Genomic DNA, 20,174 nt, shown 5'->3' with positions numbered 1-20,174 from the left:
ACGTTTGCCTTACCTAGAACAAGTATGAAACTAGAAGTGCTTTTTAGGTGTTTTTGGATAGGTTTGCAAGAATATGAAGTGCACGTAAATAAAAAGTAGGGGCTGTTTAGATAAAGAAACAATAAAGTTAGTATAGCGAGTGTGGAAAAGGGGTGGTAGGAGTTGCAAAATTGTCCCTAAGCAATTGACTACTTTACTAGACCGATAGCAAGTTTTATGTGGGAGAGGCCACTGCTAGCATGTCATCCCTGACTTGGAATTCTATGTACTTATGATTGGAACTATTAGCAAACATCTGCAACTACTAACGTTCATTAAGGTAAAACCCAACCATAGCATTAAGATATATTGGTCCCCCTTCAATCCCGTATGCATCAATTTCTATACTAGGTTGAAGCTTTTGTCACTCTTGCCCTCCAATACATAGTCTTATCAACATACAACTAACTCTATGGTGTGATCCACGCGCGCGCTCATATGATGGGCACCGAAGGATGGCAACATAACCACAAGCAAATTAAACAAATCATAGCAACTCATCAACCACTGATAGGACAACAAAAATCTACTCAGACATCATAGGATGGCAACACATCATTGGATAATAATATGAAGCATAAAGCACCATGTTCAAGTAGAGGGTACAGTGGGTTGAGGGAGAGTGGACCACTGTAGATAGAGGGGGGAAGGTGATGGAGATGTTAGTGAAGATGGCGGAGGTGTTGGTGTAGATTGCGGTCATGATGATGGCCCCCGGCGGCGTTCCGGCGCCACTGGAAGCGAGGGGGAGAGAGCCCCCCTTCTTCTTCTTATTCTTCTTCATTGACCTTCTCCCTAGGTGGGAGACGGGTTTCGCCTCTGGTCCATGGAATCCATGGAGGCGGAGGGGCGAGAGCCCCTCCGAGATTGGATCTGTCTCTCTGTCTCTCTCTGTTTCTGCGTTCTGGGATTCTGCCCTTTCACTGTTTCTTAAATTTCCGGAGATCTGTAACTCCGATTGGGCTGAAATTTTAACACGATCTCTATTCGGATATTAGCTTTCTTGCGGAGAAAGAAGGGCATAAACCGCCTTACTAGGTGGCCATGAGGGCCCAGGGTGCGCATGACCCCCTAGGGCGCGCCCCCTGCCTCGTGGCCCCCTCGGGCATCGTCTCGCGTTGTTTTTCTTCCCAAAAATCACATATATTCCAAAAAAAAATTCCATCGGTTTTTATCCCGTTTGGACTCCGTTTGATATGGATTTACTGCGAAACAAAAAACATGCAACAAACAGGAACTGGCAGTGGGCACTGGATCAATATGTTAGTCCCCAAAAATAGTATAAAAAGTTGCCAAAAGTAAATGAAAGTTGTATAATATTGGCATGGAACAATCAAAAATTATAGATACGACGGAGACGATCATATCACTTGTATCAAGAATTCTCAAGAGGTGGTGAAATTCTCACGACAGTCTTGACATAAAAGGTGGTAATATTCCAAGGTAAAGAAGAACAGATGCATGGGTAGCAAGGAACCCAAGATATAACACAAAAAACGAACAAGTTTTTGTTGGAGGGAAGGCAATAAAGTGGCCGATGATAACACAACTCATTGAGGGCAAGGATGGCATTTCTCATCATGAATCCGATTGATATCATGTAAGAGCTCATAAGGTTGATGATGATCACGACACATGTGTCGAGAGATTTCATGGAGAGACGACATCAAGTCAAAGAAATGATGAAGCGAAAGGTTATTGGAACCATGGTATGACTCAAACTTGAAATCAAGCTTGCTGTTCAAGGCGAAATGATATGATGAGGAAAATCAACATACGCTTAGATCATTGTCAAAAATTGTGCTCCTGGAAGAAGGGCCAAGTAGCACAATTAAAATTAGCATGGTAATGATGTAGCCGAATAGGCTAGGAATGACGTGATCGGGTACAAACTCGTAAGTAAAGAAGGTTACTAAAAGTTGTTGAACCGTAGTGCAGACTCGGTTCAGTTATTGGTGTCTTGGAGTGTCTAACAACTCAGAACCCGGGGAAAAATTGGAATCTCTGAGAAATAATAGTAGATGAAGAACTCATAAGGAGTTATGTAGTTCCATGATATTCTCGAGATAACATAGTGTAATAATCGACGGTAGAGCGGAGTAGACGGTGGACACGTGAAATGATCTGTAGAAGACAAGTGTTTCATCTTGGCTGAGAAATGGAATCAAAGGAGAACAATCATTGTTGGAACCACGTCCACAGATACAAGATGAACTTATAACAAGGGGATAATTATTTTACGAGAAGCTTGCATGATAAGGTATACATCATGTCCATGGGCATGAACACAGGGTTCAAGGGCGACTCCCACTTGTTCAAAGCATAGCCTTTCATTCACCTCCCATATTTCGAAAATGACATTAGTTGTTGAAAGTTTTTACCTGGTGCAATACCAGATAAGTATGACCCGTGAAATCTTTCAGGTTCACACGGATTAGGGAAGGCGTACGTTCAACCCATCAGGGCATCTTAGGAACATATACCATAAATTTCAAGAATAAATAACACAAGCTCAATAGTAGAGCATGCTTGAGAAAGTAGAGGATACAATTTACCAAAGGCATTATGTATCCAAGGAAAGGCTCACAAGCTTATTGAATATGAAGGACGTTATTGGATAAAATCCGACAAAGGGTCTGGTGGTCCACAAGGGATCTGATGCGAGCATTAGTATTCAATCAGATGAAGAAAGAATGCAAGGAGATCAGATTATAGAAACAACTGACTAACTCAAAGCTCAATTGCAAAGGAATTATGAATTCCAAAACAAGGGATCAGAAGCAATGATCTGATTAGGGATGGATAAGTTGAGTATTCGTAGGGGTACAACCGATGGCAATTTGATTGGTCGAGATCCAGCTCATGTTTAAAATGTCGTCTGAGCCGGGAGGATGAATCAAGGGGCTCATAATGATAATGACAAGGGATACTATGAATATTGCTAGCCATATGGAACGCAACCATAATGCAAGCAGACAAGTATTTGTGGGCAGAGGATTACCAAAAGATCAGATGGTATTTCAACGTGTCTTGTGAATCATATGAACAACAGGGGAAGAGCGGATACTCAGTAAGTGTGAGAAATTATCCATAGAGGGTATTCATGTGGCAAGAACTGCAAGGCAGTAAGCTCAAAGAATTCTCGGAACAACGGAGAGCATTTCGGGGCATCTTCTAATAACAAGAACAATGGGATTGAAAGTAAGAATGGCAGGTGTATGCAGCTATCAATAAGGATATAACAATGGTAGGGAATTTGCAAAGGCGGTGGGTACAAGTGTCTCGAGAGAACATCGTAGAATAATCTCGGAATCTTCTGGTGCAGCAGACGATCATCGGTAATAAGGTGTTCTCCGGGTGAAAGTGATCACGAGATCCTAATGTTAGAGTTAGCAAAATTCATTTAACCCGAATAGAAGAGAGATCAGATTCCCAGAGTATATACAAGGTATAAAAGATCCTAATACCACCCAATGGCGACGTGGGCCCGTAAGACACACAGCCATGTTAGTAAAAAGTTTTGCAATGTCTAGACTCAACTTTGGCCAAGGAGTGTGGAAGGGGGATTCCTACAGGCAGTTGGCTCTGATACCAACTTGTGACGCCCCCGATTTGACCGTACACTAATCATACACGCAAACGTGTACGATCAAGATCAGGGACTCAGAGGAAGATATCGCAACTCAACTCTACAAATAAAAAAAGTCATACAAGCATCATATTACAAGCCATGGGCCTCGAGGGCTCGAATACAAGAGCTCGATCATAGACGAGTCAGCAGAAGCAACAATATCTGAGTACAGACATAAATTAAACAAGTTTTGCCATAAGAAGGCTAGCACAAAAGTAGCAACGATCGAATAGGCAAGGCCTCCTACTTGGGACCTCCTAACTACTCTTCGAAGCCGAACTCCACGTAGAAACATCCTCGGGATCCTCTGGCTCCTGGACTCCATCATCTGGTTGCGACATCCGAGAAGAAAGGAAAAGGGGGAAAAGAGGGAGCAAAGCAACCATGAGTACTCATCCAAAGTACTCGCAAGCAAGGATCTACACTACATATGCATTGGTATCAAATGGAAAAGGGTAGTATATGTGGACTTAACTACAGAACACCAGAATAAGAGAGGGATAGCTAGTCCTATTGAAGACTACGCTTCTGGCAGCCTCCATCTTGCAGCATGTAGAAGAGAGTAGATGGTAAGTTCACCAAGTATCATCGCATAGCATAAATCCTACCCGGCGATCCTCTCCTCGTCGCCCTGTTAGAGAGCGATCACCGGGTTGTATCTGGCACTTGGAAGGGTGTGTTTTATTAAATATCCGGTTCTAGTTATCGTAAGGTCAAGGTACAACTCTGAGTCGTCCTTTTACCAAGGGACATGGCTATTCGAATAGATAAAGTTCCCTGCAGGGGTGCACCACATTTCCCAACATGCTCGATCCCCTTTGGTCGAACACACTTTCCTGGGTCATGCCCGGCCTCGGAAGATCAACACGTCATAGCCCCACCAAAGCACAACAGAGAGGTCAGCACGTTGGTCTAAATCCTATGGCGCAGGGGTCTGGGCCCATCGCCCATTGCACACCTGCACGTTGCGTACGTGACTGGTGAGCAGACCTAGCAACCTCCATTACAAAGGAAGTTGCGTTACGCGGTCCAACCCGGCGCGCGCCGCTCAGTCGCTGACGTCGTGAAGGCTTCGGCTGATACCACGACGTCGAGTGCCCATAACGGTTCCCGCGTAGTTGGTTAGTGCGTATAGGCCAGTGGACAGACTCAGATCAAATACCAAGATCTCGTTAAGCATGTTATCTTGAAGTAACCGTGAACACCGACCAGGGCCAGGCCCACCTCTCACCTGGGTGGTCTCAACCTGCCCTGTCGCTCCGCCACAAAGATCCACACAGAGGGCCGTCGGGAAAGTATGTCCTTTCAGCCCCCAGTTCGTGAATCAACTGCGGGTACTCAACGAGCCGACCCGACTTTAGTCACAACATATATCATGGGTATTATGTATAATATGTACTCGTGATCAACACCCGACGTGATCACGGCCCGATAGTATAGCATGGCAGACTGACAAGAATGTAGGGCCACTGATGATAAACTAGATCCTATACTAATCATTTAGGATTGCAGGTAAGGTATCAACAATAGTAGCAAGGACATGCTATGCATCAGAATAGGATTAATGGAAAGCAGTAACAAGCTACACTACTCTAATGCAAGCAGTAGAGAGAAGAATAGGCGATATCTGGTGATCAAGGGGGGGATTGCCTGGTTGCTCTGGCAAGTAGGGGTCATCAACAGCGTAGTTGATCGGGGCACTAGTAGTGGCATCAGTCTCGTAGTCTACCAGAGAGAAGAGGGGGAAGAAACAATGAATACAATGCAAACAGATGCATATCGATGCATGACATGACAAGTAACGGTGCTAGGTGTGCCCTAACGCAGTAGGAGGTGATACCGGTGAAGGGGGGAAACAACCAGGAAAATATCCCCGGTGTTTCGCGTTTTCGGTCAGATGAGTCGGAGGGGGAAAGTTGTGTGTTTGCTATGCTAGGGATGCTTGGCGGACGAACGGACTACGTACTCGGATTCGTCTCGTCGTTCCGAGCAACTTTCATGTACAAAGTTTTTTCATCCGAGCTACGGTTTATTTTATATTAATTTTAGAAGATTTAATCATTTTCTAGAACTAATAGAATTAATTTAATTCTAAAATGCATTTATGATGTCAGCATGACATCAGCGGTCAACTCTGAACATTGACCGGTCAAACTGACATGTGGGTCCCACTGTCATTGACTGAGATTAACTAAGCAGGTTAATTACTTTAATTAGTGATTAGGTTAACCTAATCAGGATTAATTAAGTTAATTAATTAGTTAGTTAATTAATTAATTTTTTATTTTTAAACCGTTCAGGGGTTGGGCCCCTGTCATAGGCCATGGGGGCCTTATCGGGCACACGGGCGCGAGTGGGCGTCGGGACCCGGCTGGGCACCCGAGCGGGGCTGGTGGGCGCCGGGTCGCTGGCCCCGGGTGCGTGCTGGCTGGCCGGCGGCCTCGACAGGGCGGTCGCTGCCGGCCGGAGCAGGGCAGCGAGGTGAGAGGGCGATGGCCTACGGGGTGAGGTCTGGGCGGCCACGAGCAAGGCGGAAGGCGACGGAGGGAGCCCGAGCGGCGTCGGGCATGGGGCGGCGACAAGCGCGGCGCAGTACCACGTGAGCGGACGGCGGTTGTGGTGGCGTGTGCGGGGGCGCCCGTGACAGCTACGAAAGCGGGCGAGGCGGGGAAATGCAGCGGAGCAGGCGGGGGCAGGGTACCAGGCAGGGCGGCGCGGGGGACCTGCCGAAGCGCGGGAGAACGGGAGGTGGCCGGGGCATGCGGGGCTGGCGCGGGAGAGACAGAGAGGAGGGAGGGGAGGTCGTGGCCTCACGGGGGTCGTAGGGTCAGGGGCAATGGGCGTGGGGAGGAGACGGAGACGACGACGACGAGGTGCAGGCCGACGAGGTCGTGGGACGAGGCAGCGATGACGGGGAGGCAGTCCGGCGAATGGCGCTCGGCGACGGCGGTTTAGGGCGACGTCGAGGTCGCGGGATCCACGGGTGGCAACGGCGACGTCGGCGGAGCGCCGTCGGGGCATCGAGCGAGGTGAGCGTGCGGGCGCTGGCTCGATCTAGATCGGGGATTGGGGGAAGAGTGGGGGGTCGCTAGGGTTAGGTGGGTTGGGGAGGCCATATGGCCTGGAGAGGGTGTGGGCTGGCCGGCTGGGCCGAGGCCCAGTTAGGCCGGGGTCTTTCGGTTTCTTTATCTTTTTTATTTTTTTGTTTATTAGTTTTCTATTTTATTTTCTATATATTTTTGTTTTATAAAATATATAAGTAGTACCTAAATTAGTGTTTCAAAATACCCCAATGCCACAAAAAGTTTGGTGACAAAATAAAATAGTTTAGTATTTTATTAATTGTAAAAGGCATTTAATTAATTGTTTTCGCTACTATCTTATTTATTTTTTTAGAGTAATTAAACACTTTATAAAAGTTTAGTTTCTCCACCATAATTACTTGTGCATTATTTGGCACAACCCGAACAATTTGGTTTTAATATTTGAAAACTTTTATTGTTTGCCTTTGTTTTAAATTGAGGTTTGAACTGGGTTCCGAACTGATGCGAGTTTATCCACAGTAACTGAGGCGACGTGGCATCATTAGCGGGGGATCAGTGTAGCTTAATTATCCGGGCGTCACATATTCAAAGGACTATAATTGATCCCCTATACATGTGGGTCATCAAGACTCTTTTCTGGCGCCATTGCCAGGGAGTGAAGTGCCTTTGGTAAGTGGGATTTGATAAGCAAACAATTTTATTATGTGGTGAAATTTACTGCTACTTGCCACTATGGAAAATAATCCTTTGAGGGGTTTGTTCGGGGTATCTTCACCTCGACCAAAAGCAATAAGAGTTGCCCCTCAACCTACTGACCTACTGAAAATATTTATTATGAGATTCCTTCGGGTATGTTAGAGAAACTGCCAAGTAATCCTTATGCAGGAGATGGAACAGTACATCTTGATATGCACTTGATATATATAGATGAAATTTGTGGATTGTTTAAGCTTGCAGGTTTATCCGAGGATGGATTTAAGAAGAAGGTATTCCCTTTATCTTTGGGGGAAAGTCATTGACATGGTATAGGCTACTGGATGATACTAGAACATGGGATTGAAACCGGCTGAAATTGGAATTTCATCTGAAGTTTTATCCTATGCATTTGGTTCATCATGATCAGAATAATATATATAATTTTTGGCCTCATGAAGGAGAAATTATCGCTCAAGCTTGGGAGAGGCTTAACTACATGAGGCATACATGCCCTAATCATGAGCTCTCAAGAGAAATTATTATACAAAACTCTTGTGCTCGGCTTTCTCATAATGATCAATCCATGCTCGATACTTCTTCTACTAGTTCCTTTATCAAGAAAACTATTGAATTCAAATGGGGTTTTCTTGAAATAATTAAACGCAACTCTGAAGACTGGTAAATCGACAAAGGTAATGAGTTAGGTATACATCTTGAGTTTAATTGTGTTAACTCTTCTATGGAAACCAATGCTTTTCATAAGTTTAGTACTAAATATGGACTTGACTCTGAGATAGTAGCCACTTGTTATGAATCATTCGCTGCTCATATTGATCTCCCTAAGGAGAAGTGGTTTAAATTTCATCCACCTGTTGAAAAAAATTGTGAGGAACTTATTATAGCTAAATATGAAACAATCATTTATAATGTTGATCCAGTTATTCCTACTGCTTGCATTGAGAAACCTCCTTTCCCCATTAGGATTAAGGAACATGAAAAAGCTACAACTGTGCTTCATAAAAGTAATATTCAAACACCTAAACCTTCCGAACAACTTAAGATGGAACCTAATATTGCAATAGTTAAAGATCTCTTGGTTGATAATATTGATGGGCATGTTATTTATTTCTATTCTGAGGCTGCTAGAATTGCTAAAGCCCCTAGAAATGAACAAGATAAGTTAGATAAGAGTAAACATGTAGTTGGCATGCCTGTTGTTTCTGTTAAGATTGGAGATCATTGCTATCATGATTTATGTGATATGGGTGCTAGTGTGAGTGCTATTCTATTTTCTCTCTATCAAGAAGTTATGAATGACATTGCACCTGTCGATTGAAGATATTGATGTTACTATTAAGCTTGCGAATGGAGATAAGATTTCACCACTTGGTATTGTTTGAGATGTTGAAGTCTTGTGTGGTAAGATCAAATACCCTACTAATTTCTTAGTGCTTGGATCACAACAAGATAATTTTTGACCCATCATATTTGGTAGGCCTTTCTTGAATATCGTTAATGCTGAAATTGATTGTATTAAAGAAAAGGTTGGCGTTAGGTCTGGTGATGTATCTCACGGGTTTAATTTCTCAAATTCACTAGAAAAACACATGAGAAAGAATTATCTAGTAAAGATGAAATTATTGGTCATGGTTCTATTGTTGTACCTCCTACTAATCAGATCCTCAAGCATATTGAATACCTCTCTGATCTTGAACATTAATATGATTTTTGAATAGCTACTTTTGTTCTTGAGGACATGGGAGAAGTCTTGTTATATGTAATCATGTGAAATTGGTATTCATTCGATATTTTGATGATATATATGTTGTTGTTCCTTTAGTGGTGTCATGTGAACGTCGACTACATGACACTTCACCACACTTGGACCTAAGGGAAGGGGAGTAATAAGTAGATGATGGGTTGCGAGAGTGAAAGAAGCTTAAACCCTAGTTTATGTGTTATCCCGTAAGGGGTGATTTGGATCCATGTGTTTCATGCTATGGTTAGATTTATCTTAATTCTTCTTCCGTAGTTATGGATGTTTGCGAGAGGGGGTAATCGTAAGAGGGTTGTTTGTTCAACTAAGAACAACAGCCTAGCACCGGTCCACCCACATATCAAATTATCAAAGTAGCGAACATGAATCAACAAAACATGATGAACGTGACTAGACAACAATTCACATGTGTCCACGAGAACACTTTCTCTATATAAGAGAACTTTCTGGCTTGTCCTTTGCTATAAAAAGGATTGGGCCATCTTGCTTCACCTTTGTTACTATTTCTACTTGTTACTTGCTATGAATTACCTTGCTACAAAATTATCTATTACCGCTACTTTCAGTACTTGCAGAGAATAACTTGCTGAAAACCCTTATCATGTCTTCGACTCCTCGTTGGGTTCGACACTCTTACTTATCGAAAAGACTACAATTGATCCCCTATACTTGTGGGTCATCATTAGAAAATCCAATCAGAGGAAGGGATGTGTTGATCTCCAGTGTGCGCATGATTGAGCAGTTAGCAAATCCAATCAAAGGAAGGGATGTGTTGATCTCCAATGTGTGCATGATTGAGTAGTTAGAAGATTGAATCGGGAAAATGGCTAGTATGTGGATGTCCGGAGCTACTTAATCCATGGGATCACATCCAATTGGGAAAAATTATGTTTGATTGCCAATGTGCACATGAATAAGTAGTTTCCAATATTGACATGTAAGTAAGGACACCCAACTGAAGGGAGATTTATTTGGGTTCCAATGTTGACATGTAAGTCAGCACATGCAACCAAAGGGAGGGTTGTTTGATTTCCAATGTGCACTTGATTAAGTAGTAAACACATCCAATGAAAGGCATACACCCCTGCAGGATGGTGCTAACGTGACACATGTATCGGAGGCCAATTGACGAAACTATGTGCGATGCATGAATCAAAAATAGTATCGTAATAAAACCGTCACCAATAAAACAAACTGTGTGCAATGGCAGATCCATAAAATGCGATTCAGGAAAGAGGTGTGTGTGTGATACGTGGCATACAGTTGATCCATACAAACTATTTGGGATGGGCTAAAACAATAGAAAAGGTCAGCCAGATCAAGGTGTGTGCGATAGATGGCATACAGTTCACTCAGATGAACTATTTGCAATGACCCAAAACAACATAAACGCCCAGTCAGATGAAGGTGTGTGCGATAGACAGCATATAGTTCACTCGGCTGAATTGTTTACGATGAGCCAAAATAAAGACAAAAATTTCTACTTAACAAGATGTGTGTAATACGTGACAAATAGGTCAGTAATCATAATTGTGTGGGAAGACCGATAATAACACATATGGTTCCTGCTAATAAACCGTGTGTGTTGTGGGCAAACGATTGCTAGTGTTAGAGTTGTGTCGAATATTATTGTACAAGGTAGGTTACAGTTGGACTTGTACTTGTATTGTGTTTAGATAGGGTAAGGAGTCATGTCCAAGTAGGACACTTGTATCCTAGGCCTCTCATATATAGAGGGGTAGACACACGATGTAACCTATGCCAACATAATAACACAGGAACGCAGGGGAAGCCGGCGACATGTGTCAGCGTCCAGGGCGACCGGGTGCGGTATTGTAGCGGTGTTAAGGGGAGGAGCACCCGTAGTCAAGCCCCGAGGATATAGCCATATCGGTGAACCTCGTTAACAAATCTCAGTTTGGTGCCTTGTGTGATTGCTTGGTCCTCAGATGATCAACGGTATGCCTCGGATTTATTCTAACAAGTGGTATCATGAGCAAGTTTCGATTTGAGGTTGCAGTTATTGATCTAGAGGTGGAGCATAATTCATCGCATTGATCAGTGGTCGAGTAGTGCGACCGGGCAAGATCGATGGGATGGCGGGGGTTTTGTTCGTGTCAAGAAGCAATCGGGAGCGGCAGCGGTAGTAGATCGCTGATGCAGCGGCAGGAGTCCTGGGCGTACTCAGTTCGGCATCTGAGTTGGCGAGACCGAGTCGGGTGGTAGCAGGCGGCAGCAGGAGCAGCAGCCCTAGCGCAGGTCATGTGTGGCAAGCGTTCTGGTTGTGGTTGTGGAGTTTCAACGCGCAGGGTTGTGTTGCAGAGCTGCCACGGTGCAGCCCGTATAAGCCGATGGCGCGTGAGGTTCTTGCATGCGCTGCCATGGTCTACGAGCGGACGAGTTGTGCTAGGACGTGGAGGTCATGTGTGTAGGGAGGTTTGTTTAAAGAAAAAAAGACAATCTGCACATATATGGTATTGACATGGCATGAACAACAATCAGAGAAAGGAAAAGAGCATTGAGAGTTGTGGAGGCACGTACATGGTGCAGCCATGGGAGCTCCCATGGAAGCAATTTTATTTTTTGATGCATTGCTAATTGCACACGGGGTTGTACCAGAAGGATAGCAGGTTGGCGACGTGTGTATAAGGCACGGAGGAGTCTGGAGCGTGTCGTGACAGGATCATGCATACACATGGCATACAAGGCACGGAGATGTGCAGGGCGGGGACAACATAGGGTGGAGCATGGTTGCAGTCGGGTATTTTCGGCTGGATCGTACTGGACGGTTGTAGTTGGATATTTTCGGCTGGGTCAGACTAGACAGTCTGATGGACCGACATGGATGTTGGTCAAAGCAGAAGATGGTGGTGATTTCAGCAACGACGGCATAGAAGCGTGATGCTTGATGGTGACCGACTTTTGGGGCGTGGAAACACGTGGTGCAGGCCTGAGGGCTTGTGCGGCTTTGACGAGACTATGACGCGGGGTTGATTCAAGGCAGTGTACACATGAGAGCTTGAAGTCGACGGGGCGTGGGGGTGGCATGTACAACCACCATGGGGTCATGTTGAAGGTGGAGCTGGAGTCTGATGGACGACTTCACTTTGTGCTGGTGGAGGGGCTACGACGTAAGTGCACTGAGAATCGCAGCCTATTTCAGTAGGAAAAGCGAGAGACACATGGATCGGACTGGGCTAGTGGTCTGATGGAAATGTGATACTCGGCATCGGTCGGTGATGATCGGTGGTTCTTGTAGTGGGGGTTGAGTGGTGTAGGTTCGCGACCTTGGGAGACTTGACTAGGACAGCAGAGGCTTGACGCAGTGAGGCGTGCGGTAAGCACGGGACATGGCGACAGGCCAAGGCACTGGTGGTCAGACATGTGGTCATGCAAATTGTGCAGGGGGTGCTAAAGCAGTGTTGATGAGTACCAGATTCAAGTTGGTGACTGGGTTTATCAGTGCCGGAAGATGGACAGGAGTCGACCATGGAGAATCTTAGAAAGTGGCGGAGAGTCTAAAATTATCAAAAACTGAGAGAGTACATGGCCGCATATTTTGTGGTGTTCAGTGAACATGGAAAAGTGCGGATGACAAATACAGAAGGAGGCGGAGTGCTATAGCTGTGGGACATGCCTGAGACTATCCGGAAGAAGGGTGATACAACTATAAAGTTGACTCAGGGTGACACAGGGCAACGGTGAAATTCCTTTAAGTTTCAGACAGACGGTCAAAAAAGAGTGGTGATGTTGAGTACAGGTAACTCTTATATGTAGCTTCCAATATGTGAGTTGTTCACTTTCATGCAGACAGTGGTCAGTGTGTGATGGCATTGAGCGGATACTCTGGCAGTTGGGAGCACAAAGTAGAGTAATGAGGAACTTAATTTTGCTCGGGTGTTGACTGTGAAGAAGACGAGAAGGGACTATAGTTGCAGGTGGAGTCACATGGAGTCTGGGAGTAGCAGTGGTGCTCATGGCATGTCTCAAGTTCAATCTACATGGAGGTTCGACGCATGGATGAATCCAAGGTGGTGAAGAATATTCGCCAAGGTGGAGTTTGTTAGAGTTGTGTCGAATATTATTGTACAAGGTAGGTTACAGTTGGACTTGTAGTTGTATTGTGTTTAGATAGGATATGGAGTCGTGCCCAAGTAGGAAACGTGTATCCTAGGCCTCTCATATATAGCGGGGTAGACACGCGATGTAACCTATGCCAACATAATAGCGCAGGAACATGGGGGAAGCTGGCGGCATGTGCCGGCGTCCAGGGCGACCGGGTGCGGTATTGTAGCGGTGTCATGGGAGGAGCACCCCTAGTCAAGCCCCGGGGATATAGCCATATCGGTGAACCTCGTTAACAAAATTCCGTGTGGTGCTTTGTGTGATTGCTTGGCCCTCGGATGATCAACGGTATGCCTCGGATTTATTCTAACATCTAATATACAATTGAGAGTGATTGATGAAATCATCACCAATGGGTTCCGTAGTTTAGTCCATGTGCGATGTGATTTGCCCTGTCCACACAACATCTATGCTATGTCTATAGAACAACAACATATATACTTATAAGAACATGATTGCATAACCAAATTAAACATCCAATTAAATAAGTGACTACACACATAACATTTGCACACACCAAACTAAACAATTACATGCATACTAAACTAGGAGAAACGATCATATAATCATCTACTTCTTGTTGTGTTGATGCTTGCCATTGCTCTGCTTCCGGCTAGATCCCTGGCCATTTCGGGGAAGAAGGAGACACTTCCTCATGTCAACGATCCACCTGTACATCTCGTAGCTCGTGAGCTTCTTGAGCTAAGAAACCTTCCTGCACCTGGCGAAGACTATGTTCCAAACTGCACTGCATATGATGAAGCTATCAAGAGCATCTTTCAGAAGCTTAAACTAAATATGATAGAGATGCTGACAAAGATGAAGCCATTGTCTGCTAAAGATGATTGCCCCAAGGAATTTCTTGTCAAAGACCTTGAGTATTTGCCGCACACCATATTCCATATTCTTCGGCACACACTCTGGCCTATCAAAGGGCACTCACCCTCTCAAGAACTTGAAGGAGCCTTGAAGACTTTGGTCTACAAGATCTTCAGTGGCATCAAGTTTAACCTACATGACTTCTTTATTCGTCAGCTTGCTGCCTCAAGCATTCGTCTTTTTGAACTCAAAGTCTATGCCCCTTGGATCATTTCTCTCATCAAGCATTGTTCCACTGTGAGCTATCTGCCATCCTACCGCAATCATCACATTTTTTGCCTAAAGTGGAAGTTCTTTCTGAAGTCATTTATCTTGAGCCAAACAAGACTCCCACTGATGATGATAATGTTGCGCATCAAAGCTTCTAAGGCCATCTTGAAGCTATTCACATTCCAAATGTTGCTTCTCCATATCGTCTGACCGGCCAGTTTCGTCAGCCTCGTGAAACTACCACAGAAACAACAACAAACACTATGCCTCGAAGGCATCAGAAGCATGCGTGCATAATGACTGATAGAGAGCTTCTTGTCTCCCTTCATCAAAAGTAAGATAGGCATCATAAGTGGACAAAGTGCTAGATGCAGCATGTTCTTTCTGGTGTCAATCCCATCAGGAACTTATCTAACAATAATGCCTTTGTGGCCTATGAAGCTTGTCGCCGTGCTTGGAAGAGTCTCACTTTGCTTTGTTCTAAAGATGATCTTGAAGCCGATGGGTTCAAGAAGACATTCAAGATTTGTTCCAATCCTCCATCAACTGAGAAGTGGCATGCTACTCCATTCATTGAGGATTCTGATTATTCATCTTTGGCACCAACTATTCATGCTCGTCGGATTGACCAAGAAGATGATACCAGTTCTCCGGATAGCTTTTCTGCATCACGATTCAACGGCAAGCCCTTCTGCACCACCCAACTCCAACATAGACCCAGCTCCACCAACCTCTTCACTGCCTCCTTGCCGGTTCAACCCGTGTTGGCCAGGGTTGTCAAACCCTAGGTAGAGTAGGCCCTGCTTGGTGGTCACAGCGATGAGGGTGTTGTTCTCCGCGATGGAGGCCTCTTGTTGTGTGGCGGCGGCTGCAGCTGCCTCCTTGTCGGCATGCACATGCCTTCGGCCAGCTCTCTTGGCCGACTGAACAGCATGTTGCGCGTCCATCAGCCCCTTCTTGGGCTTGGGCTTGGGCTGGATTTTTTGGGAAAGGAGGGAAATGGGGTGGATGTGCCACCGACTGGTGGGCCAGGGGGAGGACAAGGGCGGGCGTTGCGCATGTCCGCTGGGTGTCCACGTCGACGCAAACCCGGCCCAAATTTGGGCATGAAATGGGTCGCATGTGGACAAAAAGCGGTCGCTCGTCCGTTGTGGGTCACTGCGTTGGGCCGACTTTTGCGTCTGTTTTGACCCAAACAAACACGCGCAGATAGTTTGGGTTGGCGCGTTGGAGTTGCTATAAATTTCACCTTGGCCTCTCTCGGAGAACCCAATCGAGTCGCACCATGACATCATTAGGCATGCGTCAGTATGTTTTTCTTTCTTTTGAGAAGGAATCGAATAAAGGCACCGGCAGTATAGAGCACCTCAAGCATAATAAAGATTACATTGATATCTCTAGACAACCGAACGACAGTGCCACCGTCAGAATTAGTCGCTGATGGGTCATTGTTCTCGCTCTCATACCAAAGCCGGGATGATTTTATTGACTAGAACTGGGAAGTCTTCAAGTACATGCCCGTAAGGACCATTGACCCCAGAGTTAAACCCTTGAGAAGAAATTATATGAGGAACATGATACCAAATTTCACCACTGTGTATGTACGATTAGAAACCCTAACATCACCGCCCCGAGAAGCCGGTAGGAATCTATGGAGAAGTTTTTTCGAGTCTGTCACAATGGACAAACTCAAAGAGACTTGAAACTCAATAGACCGACTCAAAGACGAAGCGTTGCCATCTGCCCAAGCGTCCCTCCTGCGATAATTAAAACTCTAACCAATCTACTAGCTAGAGCGAGGCACCAGGATTTCCCTCCTCAATGTCGACCATCGAAGCGCCCAACAGAGGACATGATTTTTGGGGTGGGGGAATAGACATCACGTATTTAAAAATTGTTCCTCATGTATTTACAAGAATTTCACCGCATCTGAAAGTGCGTTATATCGACTAGAGGGGGGTGAATAGGCGATTTTTATGAAATTCTTCACTGAGGAATTTGCCGGTGAGGAAATTCCTTGGCGAAGAACTACTAGCAGCGGATAAGTACTCAAAAGTAAACATAACAGAACACAAGCATAGTCATCATGATGAAATGAAGACAGGCACAGAGTACAGGAAGCGTAAGCATAGGATAACACAGGATGAAGACAAACAGACTAAAGAAATTGAACTGGAAATTGATAGAGTCTTCAATCAAAGACTTCAAACACAGATATGAACAAACACACAACACAGTTATGAGGAAATGGAAGAGTTGAGGGAATAGAACCAGTAAGCTTAGTGAAGACAATGATTTGGTAGACCAGTTCCAACTGCTGTCTCAGTTGTACGTCTGATTGGAGCGGCTGAGTATTTAAACTCGAGGACACACAGTCCCGGACACCCAGTCCTAAACATGCAGCTCATGACACCAAGTCCTCACCGTATTCTCCTTGAACTAAGGTCACACAGACCTCGTCCAATCACTTGTGGTAAGTCTTCAGGTGACTCCTGAACCTTCACAAACTTGGTCACTCGGCGATCCACAATTCCTCTTGGATGCTCTAGACCATGACGCCTAACCGTCTGGAAGAAGCACAGTCTTCAAAGGTAACAAGCATCGGATCCACGCCGGATCAATCTCTTCAGTGATGCTCAATCACTTGGGGTTTGTAGGTGTTTGGGTTTGGGTTTTTCCTCACTTGATGATTTTTTCTCAAAGTCCTCGGAGGATGGGTTGCTCTCAAATGACAAGTGTCAGTTTCTCTCGGAGCAGCCAACCAGCTAGTGGTTGTAGGGGCGGCTATTTATAGCCTAGGGAGTAGCCCGACATGATAAGACATAAATGCCCTTCAATGATATGACCGTTAGGTGGATAGATATTTTGGGACAGCTGGCGCATAGCACAGCAACGGTCGGAATTTTGAGTAGCAAAATCCTCAAGGCTATCATGTTCCTCACTGTGTAGGCAATCCGCACTGGCGAATTCCTAACTCCTCAGTCAAAACAAATTCCTCAGAGACCAGAAGAACTTCGTCTCTGTCACTGAAGAATATGACTGGACTGTATGAGATTTCCAATGGCTTCACTCGAAGGGATTGGTAGGTGTAGGATTTTGAGTTGAGCATCACATGGAAATTTTTCCTTAGTATTTCCTCGACCCCCTTTAACAGTACAGTGATTCCTATGACTCAAGAAAGAGAAAATGAAACTACGAAAACAAAAGTCTTCGCGCTTCATGTTCCTCGAATGAATACCAAGTCTTCAAGGTCACACCAATTTCTTCACTTTCAAAGTCTTCAGAAAGTCTTCAGAAATCCAAAGTCTTCAGTCGAAGAACTTCATTTTTAGGGGTCGACTTTCTCTGTAAATATCAAACTCCTCATAGACTTATAGACATGTGTACACTCACAAACGCATTAGTCCCTTAACCTATAAGTCTTCAATACACCAAAATCACTAAGGGGCACTAGATGCACTTACAATCTCCCCCTTTTTGGTGATTGATGACAATATAGGTTAAGTTTTCAATGGGGATAAACATATGAAGTGTAAATACTGATATTGAGGAATTTCATTGCAAGATATAGAACTCCCCCTGAAGATGTGCATAGTGAGGAATTTGCTTTTGAAGCAATGCACACTAGAAGAGTTGAATCATGGAGATCTCCCCCTATATCTTGTAATTCATACACGCATTGACATATAACAGTGAAGAATTTGAAATGCATGATGAAATATGGTGACTGATGTAATTCAGCACGCGTGCATTAGCATATATGAGGAATAAGCATGCAGAAAAACATATCAAAAGTATCAGAGCACCATTGGGTTTAAGTTTACAACTCGATCCAATAAAGTCTCAGAAGAACGAGAGTTGTAACTTAAAAAAACGCCCATGTAGAAAGACCCGCTTGAAGACTAACTCAAAATTCTCCCCCTTTGTCATCAAATGACCAAAAGGATCGAATATGAGGACTAACGCCCCTGAAGAATATCAAGTTGATGAAGGAGCGCCAGCGTTGTTGGGTTCGTTTGTCATAGTAGGGCCTGCCGCGGTGTCGTCCAAGTCTTCATTCTCATCAGTGTCACGCGATGAAGAATATGAGCTGGCCACCAAGGAAGGAACCTTGACCTTCTTGAATTTCTTCGGTGGAGGTGCAGACCAGTCAAAATCTTCCTTGAGACCCATTTTCTTCAGATCTACTTCACCATACAGATGTGACAGTATTGCCCAGGTGGGACCGAAGACTTCATGGAGGTAGTAATGGTTTTTCTTCACTACATTGTGTGTAGTAGTCATGTTGTGAAGAAATGAACCAAACTGACGCTTAACCCATTTATGATTTCGATCCACCTTTTGGTGAAGACTAAGTAGAAGCTCACGATCAGTCATCACACGAGGAGCAGTGGCTTGAGGAGTAGACTTGGGTGCATTGGCAGATTCATGTGTGGCAGAGTCATCATTGGTGGAATAAGAGGCAGCTTTGCGAAACTGTCCATCCAATGGACGAATGCCTTCATCTATAACAGCTGGTGCCTTGCCCTTTTCATCAACTGAGGAATAGGTCCACTTGAGGACTTCAATTGGGGGCAAGTAGCTGAGGTGATTCTAAAAATCAGCTTTGTAGTTGAGTGAAGACCTTGTCTTGAGGAATCTCATAATCCAAGGTGCATAAGGCTTCAGCTCAAATGGAGACAGTGCAACATTTGCCAGAGTCCTCATGAAGAAATCGTGATAATTGACAGGAATGACATAAACTATATTGAATACCAGATTCTTTATGATGCCAACAATTTCCTCATCAGATGAGTCGTGACCTTTGATAGGACTCATTGTCCTCGTGAGACTATGATAGATAGTTCTGGGCACATAAAGTAATTCCTTCACGAGGAATTTGGTTCGTGGGGCCTGACCTGGCTTCAAAGGTTTCATCAGAACGTACTTGTAGTGATTTGTAATCTCAGGTTCACTGTAGATGCAACGAGCTTCTTCAAGAGGAGGACTGAGTGGTAAAGCACGAAGCAATTCAGTAGCTGGTGTTGTGTAGTGAGTGTTCTCAGACATCCAGTCCAGCACCCATGAATTCACATCTTCAGAATCTCCTGTGATGTGCAGCGTCACATAAAATTGAAGAATTAGTTCTTCATTCCAATCACAGATGTCAGAGCAAAAGTTTAACAGTCCAACATTGTGAAGGACACTGAGGACTGGCACGAAGCACGGCAGAGATTCCATATCCCTGTGAGGAATGTGCTCATGGTAGAAGATTTTGTTTTTGTTGAAAAGCACTAAGGAATAGAAATTTTCTTGACTAGCAGTCCAGAAACGCCTCTTCCTTATGCGAGCAGAATCATATGGGTTGTAGTCTTCGAAGAATACGTGCTCACTGAAGAAATCATCAGCCTTGAACTTTTGCTTGCGTGAGAATGGATCCTTTGGCTTGGGAACAGGAGTGTCAGTGAGTTGCATCACGACCTCAGGAATCGCAATCTCAGGTTCTTTAGGCTGAGGAATTTCTGGTTCCTCTTCAATGGCAGTCTGTGTCTTCAGATGTTCAACAGCAGCAGTTTCTTCAGCACTAGTGGCTGGAATTTCCTCACGTATAGATGAAGTGGGGTGAGTTTCTTCAGAGTCTATTTGAACAGTTTGTGCGAGGGACTAAGGTATTTGCTGCAACGGTGTGAACATTGGAGAGTTTGGATGCTGACTTTCCCAGAATTCATCACTCATCACTAGTGTGGAGCAGCCAATGTCCACATCTTCATCTTCCATTTCTTCAACGCCAGCC

Source organism: Triticum urartu, chromosome 7A (assembly GCF_056163025.1).
Source record: "Triticum urartu cultivar PI428250 chromosome 7A, HENAU_Tu73, whole genome shotgun sequence".
Lineage (NCBI taxonomy): Eukaryota > Viridiplantae > Streptophyta > Magnoliopsida > Poales > Poaceae > Triticum > Triticum urartu.
The sequence above is the reverse complement of the archived record's forward strand: the minus strand, read 5'-3'. Positions refer to the sequence as shown.